The following is a 10,347-nucleotide window of genomic DNA, read 5'->3' as shown; positions in this document are numbered from 1 at the left end:
GAAAGGGTGACAACCAATCCATACCCAAGATGACATCAAAATATACCATGTCGAGAAGTAGAAGATCCACACTAGTCTCAAGGCTCCCAATAGTAACCACACACGAACGATAGACATGATCTACCACAACATATTCTCCCATCGGTGTGGACACATACACAGAAGCATTTAGAGAATCACGAGACACAACTAGATATGAAGCAAAATAGGAGGACACATAGGAATAAGTAGATCCCGAATCAAATAAAACTGAAGTATCTCTATGGTAAAATAGAACAATACATGTGATCATGGCATCAGACGAATCGGCCTCAGGCCTAGATGGAAAAGCATAAAATTGGGGTTGGGCCCCACTACTCAGAGCTACATCTTTGGGACGGCCTCTGACTGGCTGGCCTCCACCTCTAACGACCTGACCTCCACCTCTAGTTGTATGAACCCTGCCCCTAGCTGGCTGGGCGGGTGGCGGAACAACTGGTGCTGGAATCATAGCATGAGAACCCTATTGCTGCATTCTGCCCTGAGACCTGGGGCAAAATCTAGCAACGTGCCTAAGGTCCCCACAAGTATAACAAGCCCTCAGCTGTTGTGACTGTTGACCCTGGACTGGCCATGTCGACCTATATAACCACTCTGATGACTTTGGATCGGAGGTACACTAATAAGAGCTGGTAGTACACTGTAAGCTAACTGGTCAGGATGAGACACAATAGGACCACGGCTCCCTAAAGTACCATGAGATACCTGGAGTGCTCACTAAAACGACCTTGGAGGATGGACCCTACCAAAATTACCCCTGCCTCCAGACGAGGAACTACTGAGCCCACCAAACTGTCGAGGTCTCTTATCAGACACATATCCCCTTTCCTGAGCAAGAACCATCTCTATCCATCTTGCAACATTTGCAGCCGCCTGCAAGGCAATATCAATTCTGGTTTCCTTGGCCATATGAAGCCTGATAGGGTAAGTGAGTCCCTCAATGAATCTCCTCACCCTCTCCCTCACAGTAAGGAGCAAGATAGTAGCATGGCATGCTAGATCAGCAAAACGAGTCTCGTATTGAGTAACAATCATATTGCCCTGCTGGAGACGCTCAAACTGCCTATGATAAACCTCTCTCACTATGACAGGGAGGTACTTTTCTAGAAATAGCTGAGAGAACTGATCCTAGGTAAGTGCACGCAAACTAGCTGGCTTGGTCAACATATAATTTCTCCACCACCTCTTGGCGGAACACGTCATCCGAAACATAGCAAAATCCACCCTATTGGTCTCGACTATACCCATGTTTCGCAGCACCTCATGGAAGTGGTCAAGATAATCTTGTGGGTCCTCAAAAAGTGCACCACTGAAGTGAACTAGAAAGAGCTTAGTAAACTTGTCCAACCTCAATAAAGCCTCGAAAGACATGGCGGGCCTATCACCGGCATATGCCATAACCACCAGCTGAACTACCCTAACTCGCGAGGCTGATGGATCCTGATACTGGGGAGTCATGTGCTTCGGAGCGGGAGTAGTGGCAGTCTGCACTCTTCCCCCAGCCTGTGAGACAGTTGGTGCCACTGGAAATGTACCATTCTGGGGCCCACCCTCCATAAGGCTCACCAAACGTACTAGAGCGTCCTGAAGCACTAGAGTAGCTATGAATCCTTTCGGGACCTGAACTGATTCAACAGGTACAGTCTGAGCTGGAACCTCCGCTTCCAAATCCACCTGAGGCTCTACAACAGGTGTTGCTGCTCGAGCTCTAGACTGAGCTCTACCTCAGCCTCTACCTCGGCCTCTGGCGCGACCTCGGCCTCGGCCTCTACCCCTGGTCATAGTCACCACCGAGGGCTCTGGCTCATGTCTGGCAGTAGATATAGTGTGTGTTCTTGCCATCTGTGAGAGAACAAGAATAGAATGATTCAATCATCGATGACAGAATAAAATCGTACGACAGAATAAGAAAGAAGTGATATTGTTCCTAAACTTCATAGGCTCTGAAAGATAAGTACAGACGTCTCTGTACCGATCCTTCAGACTCTAATAAGCTTGCTCGTGACTCGTGAGACCTAAGTAACCTAGTGCTCTAATACCAACTTGTCACGACCCAAAATTTCAACCTTCAGGGATGTGATGACGCCTAACATTTCACTTGCTAAGCAAGCCAATGTTAGAATAATCTTAACCATTTATTTTATAAAAAAAGAAAGAACAAATTAAACGGAAGTCAATTACTAAAATAAAGTGCGGAAGACCATAATAACCAAATCATCCAAATACCCCGAATCTGGTGTCACAAGTACACGAGCTACTAGAATAATACAAATAAAGGTCTAAATAAAATTTAAGTTGTTTGAAAGATAATACACAGTTAAGATAAAGTAGAAGGGGACTTCAGAACTGTGAACGTTGTGCAATTATACCTCAAGTCTCCTCTAGGTAGCTGAATCCGAGCAAGTCTATGGTACACCATTGGGACCAACTCCAAAATCTGCAGAAGAAGTGCAAAGTATAGTATGAGTACAACTGACCCCATGTACTCCGTAAGTGTCGATAAGTGTCGAGTCTAACCTCGACGAAGTAGTGACGAAGCTATGACAAGACACATACGTAAACAACATGTGCAAGTATATACATATACGAAGCAATATTGAACATAGTAATTAACAAATTTTATAATTTTGGGAGGGAACATGTGAAGGGAAATGGTATAAATATTTCAGTCAGGGAAGTGTCACGTAGCCGCCAAATAATGCACCAACAACAAAATAGGTAGCTGAAATATAAAAATGGCACGGCGCCACCCTTCGTGCTTTTACTCTCATTCTTCCCATGAAATGATAAATAAATAATATGAATGACACAGCATCACCCTTCATGTTTTAACTCTCTTTCTTGCCACAGTATGATGAATCAATAATTTAAATGGCACGATATCACCATTCATCCTTTGACTCTCTTCCTCTCTTTATAAATCAATAAATATTATAATATGAAAATGACACGGCAACACCCTTCGTGCTTTAATACTCTTCCTCACCATGAAAATAATAATATAAATAGTATAAATGGTACGGCATTACCCTTCGTGCTTTTACACTCTTCCTTACCATGAAAATAATAATATAAATAGTATAAATGGCTCGGTATCACCCTTCGTGCTTTTACACTCTTCCTTACCATGAAAATGATAATATAAATTCGGAATAGTATTTAAATGCGGGGATCTATACTTATTAATCAATTCAATACCAGAATACCGACCTCACCTTCCAAAATATTTAACAATAATTAAATTAGCAATAATTTCATGAAAAATGATCAAATAAATAATAATAAACTTAAGCCGGAATATCTTAATTAAATAGGCAATAATTCACAATGAACAAATTCCACCCGCATACTTTGACTCAACCACAACGCATAAGTACTCATCACCTCACATATATGTTGTACCCGCACATTAAATTACGCAGCAAATAGACAAACAAGTCTTACTCCCTCAAGTCAAGGTTAACCACGACACTTACCTCGCTTTGCAACCAACTCAAGATTCCAATAAACCTTTGCATCGCGAATTGGTGTCTGAATGCCTCGAATCTAGACACCAACAATTCAATATACTCAACACGAATTATAGAAACCAATTCTATATGAAAATACTAAATTTTTCAATTAAAATCTGAAATTCAATTCAAAAATCAACAGTGGGGCCCACGTCTCGAAACTCAACAAAAGTTACAAATGTGAACGCCCATTCAACCACGAGTCCAACCATATAAATTTTACCAAATTCTGACATCAACTCGACCTTCAAATCCCCAAATCTTATTTTCAAATCCCTAGGCCCAAATCCTCGAATTTCACCTCAAAAATACGTAATCTAGTCGGAATACTCAATGATAATTCAATATTATTGACTAATAAAGATCACAAGTGACTTACCTCAAATTTTCCCATGAATTCTCGCTCAAAAATTGCCCCAACCAATACTTGAAAGGTCCAAAAATGAGAAAAATCCCGGGCTCCTTTGATTTTATTCTGTCCAGGGATTTTCGCTTCTGTGGTGCATTTGGCCGCATCTGCGGTCTCGCAGATGCGAGGATGGCTGTCGCTTCAGCGCGCTGGCTCGCTTTTGCGGACACGCTTCTACAGAGGAGTTGTCTGCTTCTGCGATCACTGGCTGCCTTTCCTCCGCTCCGCATTTGCGATAGATTAGGCGCTTCTGCGAGCTTGCATATGCGGTCAAAAATCCGCAGGTGCGATTGCACCAGAAGGCCAAAATTTTAGATTTTTCCATAAGTCCAAATTTTAACCCGTTAAACATACGGAATCCACCTGAGGCCCTCGGGACCTCTACCAAATATACCAACAAGTCCTAAAATATCATATGGACCTACTCGGGATCTCAAATCACGTCGAACAACGTCAAAACTTCAATTCGCACCTTGATTCGAACTTAATAAATTTATGAAAATGTCAATTCTAAAACTCGCGCTGAAACACGTCAAAACAGTCCGGAATGACCTAAATTTTTGCATGTAAGTCCCAAATGACATAACGGAGCTATTCCAACTTTCATAATCGAAATCCGAGCCCGATATCAATAAAAATCAATTTGTGGTCAAATTTTGAAATCTTTAAGCTTTCAAACATTCAATTTTCAATAAATGGTGATAACTTGAGCTAGGGATCTCCAAATTAAATTCTAGGCATACGCCCAAGTCCCAAATTATGATACGGACCTACCTAGACCGTCAAAACACTAATTCAGATCTGTTTGCTCAAAATGTTGACTGAAGTCAACTTAAGTGAGTTTTAAATCACTATTTCACATTTTTATTAATTTTTCATATAAAAGCTTTTCGGAAAAATATACGGATTGCGCACACAAGTCAAGGAATGCTAAATGGTGCTATTCGAGGTCTCGGAGCATATAATTGAATGTTAAATTTAAAGATGACCTATCGGGACATCACATTCTCCACCTCTAACACAAAAGTTCGCCCTCGAACGGAATTAGAAAAAGTACCTGGGCTGGTGAAAAGGTATGGATATCTACTCCGCATGTCTGAGTTGAACTCCCAGGTAGATGCTTCAACCGGCTGACTTCTCCATTATACTTGAACTGATGGATAACTCTTAGACCAGAATTGTCGGACCTGCCGGTCTAGAATAGCTATTGGCTCCTCCTTATAAGTCAAATCCTTGTCCAATTGGACTGAACTGAAATCTAACACATGGGACGGATCATCATGATATTTTCGGAACATAGACACATGGAAAACCAGATGAACTGCTGATAAACTAGGTGGTAATGCAAGCTTGTAGGCTACTTCACCCACCCTTTCAAGAATTTCAAAGAATCTGATATACCTAAGGCTTAACTTGCCCTTCTTTCCGAACCTCATTACACCTTTCATAGGTGAAACCCGGAGCAATACTCTTTCTCCAACCATGAATGCAACATCACGAACTTTAAAGTCGGCACAACGCTTTTGTCTAGATTGAGTTGTGGTCGATCCTGAATAATCTTGACCTTATCCAAGGCATCCTGTACCAAATCGGTACCCAACAATCGAGCCTTTCACGGTTCAAACCAGCCAACTGGCGAACGCCATCGCCTCCTGTATAATGCTTCATATGGATCCACCTGAATGCTCGACTAATAGCTTTTATTATAGGCAAACTTTGCTAGCGACAAGAATCGATCCCAAGAACCTCTGAAATTCATAACACAAGTGCGAAGCATATCCTCCAATAAGTATGCTCGGATTGTCCGTTCGTCTGAGGATGAAATGTTGTAATCAACTCAACCCACGTGCCTAACTCACGTTGTACAGCCCTCCAAAGTACGAGGTGAACTGCGTACCTCGATCAGAAATGATAGACACGGGCACACCATGAAGGCGGACAATCTCGCGGATGTAAATGTCCGCTAACCACTCTGAAGAATAGGTAACTGATACTGAAATGAAATGTGCTGACTTGGTCAACTTGTCCACAATGACCCATACTGCGTCGAACTTTCTCTGAGTCCATGGGAACCCAACAACAAAATCCATAGTGACACGCTCCCACTTCCACTCAGGAATTTCTAATTTCTGAAGCAAACCACCAGGTCTCTGATGCTCGTACTTGACTTGCTGACAATTTAGACACTGAGCTACATATGTAACTATATCCTTCTTCATTCTCCTTAACCAATAATGTTTCCGCAAATCTTGATACATTTTGGCGGCACCCGGATGAATAGAATACCTGGAACTGTGGGCCTCCTCAAGAATTAATTCACGAAGCCCATCCACATTAGGCACACAAATACGACCCTGCATCCGCATAACTTTATCTTCCCCCATAGAAACTTGCTTAGCACCACCGTGTCGCACTGTGTCCTTAAGGACAAGCAAATGAGGATCATCATATTGTCGCTCTCTGATGCGCTCATACAAGGAAGACCGAGCGATTGTGCAAGCTAGAACCCGACTGGACTCTGAAACATAATACTGAACATCTACAGCTAACGGACTCTTACCAATCGGAATATACGCAAGGCTGCCCATACTCACAGCCTTTCTACTCAAAGCATCAGCCACCACATTGTCCTTTCCGAGGTGATACAAAATAGGTATATTATAGTCTTTCAACAGCTCCAACCATTTTCTCTGCCTCAAATTGAGATCTTTTTGTTTGAAGAGATACCGTAGGCTACGATGATCAGTGAATACCTCACACGAGACACCGTAAAGGTAATGCCTCCAAATCTTCAGCGCATGAACAATGGCTGCCAATTCTAAGTCATGAACATGGTAATTCTTCTCATGAACTTTCAACTGTCACGACGCATATGCAATCACTCTACCATCTTGCATTAATATTGCACTAAGCCCAATGTGAGATGCATCATAATATACCATATAAGATTCTGAACCTGTGGGCACTACCAACACTGGCGTCGTAGTCAAAGCAATCTTGAGCTTCTGAAAGCTCAACTTACACTCGTGTGACCATATGAATGGGGCACCCTTATAGGTCAATTTGGTCAATAGGGATGTTATGGATGAAAACCCCTCCACAAACAGGCGATAATAACCAGCCAAACCCAGGAAACTCCGGATCTCTATAGCTGAAGTAAGTCAAGGCGTATTCTGGACTCCCTCAATCTTCTTAGAATCTACTTTTATGCCTTCTGCTGATACAACATGCCCCAAAAGGCAACTGAGTCTAACCAAAATTCGCATTCTGAAAATTTGGCATATAACTGATTATTCTTCAAAGTCTAAAGAACAATCCGAAGATGCTGCTCATGCTCCTCTCGACTGCTGGAGTAAATCAAGATATCATCAATGAATACAACCACAAAAGAATCCAAATAGGGCTTGAATACCCGATTCATCAAATCCATAAATATTGTTGGTGCATTTGTCAGCCCAAATGACATCACTAGGAATTCGTAATGCCCATACCGAGTCCGAAAAGTTGCCTTAGGGACATCGGATGCCCTAATCTTCAACTGATGGTAACCAGACCTCAAATCGATCTTTGAAAATACCTTGGCACCCTAAAGCTAATCGAATAAGTCATCAATTCTTGGCAACGGATACTTGTTCTTGATAGTAGCTTTGTTCAACTACTGATAATCTATACACATCCGCATTGAACCATCTTTCTTCTTTACAAATAACACTGGTGCACCCCAGGGCGATACGCTAGGTCTAATGAATCCCTAGTTAAGTAAGTCTTGTAATTGTTCCTTCAATTCATTTAGCTCCGGCGGGGCCATACGATATAGTGGAATATAAATGGGCTGGGTACCCGGAGCCAAATCAATACAGAAGTCAATATCTTTGTCGGGTGGCATCCCCGGCAAATCTGTAGGAAATACATTTGGAAACTCACGGACAACTGGGACTGAATCCATAGAAGGAACATCCGCACTTCATTCGCGAATATGAGCCAAATAAGCTAGATAGCCCTTCTCGACCATACAGCGAGCCTTCACATAAGAGATAACCCTACTGGTAGAATGGCCAGGAATCTTTTTCCACTCTAATTGAGGCAACCCTGGAATGGATAAGGTCACCGTTTTGGCGTGACAATCCAATATAGCATGATAAGGTGACAGCCAATCCATACCCAAGATGACATCAAAATCTACCATATCAAGAAGTAGAAGATCCACGCTAGTCTCAAGTCTCCCAATAGTAACCACACACGAATGATAGACAGGATCTACCACAATATAATCTCCCATCAGTGTCGACACACACACAGAAGCACTCAGAGAATCACGAGGCACAACTAGATATGAAGTAAAATAGGAGGACACATAGGAATAAGTAGATCTCAGATTAAATAGAACTGAAGCATCTCTATGGAAAAATGGAACAATACATGTGATCATGGCATTAGATGACTCGGCCTCAGGCCTAGCTGAAAAAGCATAAAATCGGGGCTGGGCCCCACTATTCGGAGCTACATCTCTGGGACGGCCTCTGACTGGCTAGCCTCCACCTCTAACGACCTGACCTCCACTTCTAGTTGTATGACCCCTGCCCCTAGCTGGTTGGACGGGTGGCGGAACAGCTGGTGCTGGAATCATAGCACGAGAACCATATTACTGCATTCTGCCCTGAGACCTGGGGCAAAATCTAGCAACATGCCTAAGGTCCCCATAAGTATAACAAGCCCTCAGCTGTTATGACTGCTGACCCTGGGACTGGCCATGTCGACCTATATAACCACTCTGATGACTTTGGATCGGAGGTGCACTAATAAGAGCTGGTGGTGCACTGTAAGCTAACTGGTCAGGATGAGACACAATAGGACCACGGCTCCCTGAAGTACCATGAGATGCCTGGAGTGCTGACTGTAACGACCTGGGAGGTTGGCCCCTACCAACATTACCCCTGCCTCCAGATGAGGTACCACTGAACCCACCGAACTGTCGAGGTCTCTTATCAGACACATGTCCCCTTTCCTGAGCAAGAACCATCTCTATCCATCTTGCAACATTTGCAGCCGCCTGAAAGGAAATATCACTTCCGGTCTCCTTGGCCATATGAAGCCTGATAAGGTAAGTAAGTCCCTCAATGAATCTCTTCACCCTCTCTCTCTCAGTAGGGAGAAAGATAGTAGCATGGCTATACTAGATCAGCAAAACGGGTCTCGTAATGAGTAACAATCATATTGCCCTGTTGGAGATACTCAAACTGCCTACGGTAATCCTCTCTCAGTGTGACAGGGAGGTACTTCTCTAGAAATAGCTGAGAGAACTGATCCCAGGTAAGTGCAGGCAACCCAGCTGGTCTGGTCAACATATAATCTCTCCACCACCTCTTGGCGGAACCCGTCATCCGAAACGCAGCAAAATCCACCCCATTGGTCTCGACTATACCCATGTTCCGCAGTACCTTATGGAAGCGGTCAAGATAATCTTGTGGGTCCTCAGAAGGTGCACCACTTAAGTGAACTGGAAAGAGCTTAGTAAACTTGTCCAACCTCAATAAAGCCTTAGAAGACATGGCGTGCCTATCACTGGCCTGTGCAGCAACCACCGGTTGAATTACCCTAACTCGCGGGGCTGCTGGATCCTGATACTGGGGAGCCATGTGCTCCGGAGCGGGAGTAGTGGGAGTCTGCACTCCTCCCCCAGCCTGTGAGACAGCTGGTGCCACTAGAAATGTACCATTCTGGGCCACACCCTCCATAAGGCTCACCAAACGTACTAGAGCGTCCTGAAGCACTAGAGTAGCTATGAATCCTTCCGGGACCTAAACTGATTCAACAGGTACAGTTTGAGCTGGAACCTCCGCTTCCAAATCCACCTGAGGCTCTACAATAGGTGTTGTTGCTCGAGCTCTAGACTGAGCTCTACCTTTGCCTCTACCTCGGCCTCTGGCGCGACCTCGGCCTCGGCCTCTACCCCTGGTCATAGTCGCCACCGGGGGCTCTGGCTCATGTCCGGCGGTAGATGTAGTGTGTGTTCTTGCCATCTGCGAGAGAACAAGAATAGAATGATTCAATCATCGATGACAGAATAAAATCGCACGATAGAATAAGAAAGAAGTGATATTATTCCTATACTTCATAGCCTCTGGAAGATAAGTACAAACGTCTCTGTACCGATCCTTCAGACTCTACCAAGCTTTCTCGTGACTCGTGAGACCTAAGTAATCTAGTGATCTGATACCAACTTGTCACGACTCAAAATTGCCTCCTTCGGGAACGTGATGGCGCCTAACATTTCATTTGCTAGGCAAGCTAACGTTAGAATAATCTTAACCATTTATTTTTATTTTTTTTAAAAAGATCAAATTAAACGGAAGTCAATTACTGAAATAATGTGTGGAAGACCATAAC

This window comes from Nicotiana tabacum, chromosome 18, assembly GCF_000715075.1.
Source record: "Nicotiana tabacum cultivar K326 chromosome 18, ASM71507v2, whole genome shotgun sequence".
Taxonomy (NCBI): domain Eukaryota; kingdom Viridiplantae; phylum Streptophyta; class Magnoliopsida; order Solanales; family Solanaceae; genus Nicotiana; species Nicotiana tabacum.
This window is presented reverse-complemented; position numbering follows the sequence as displayed.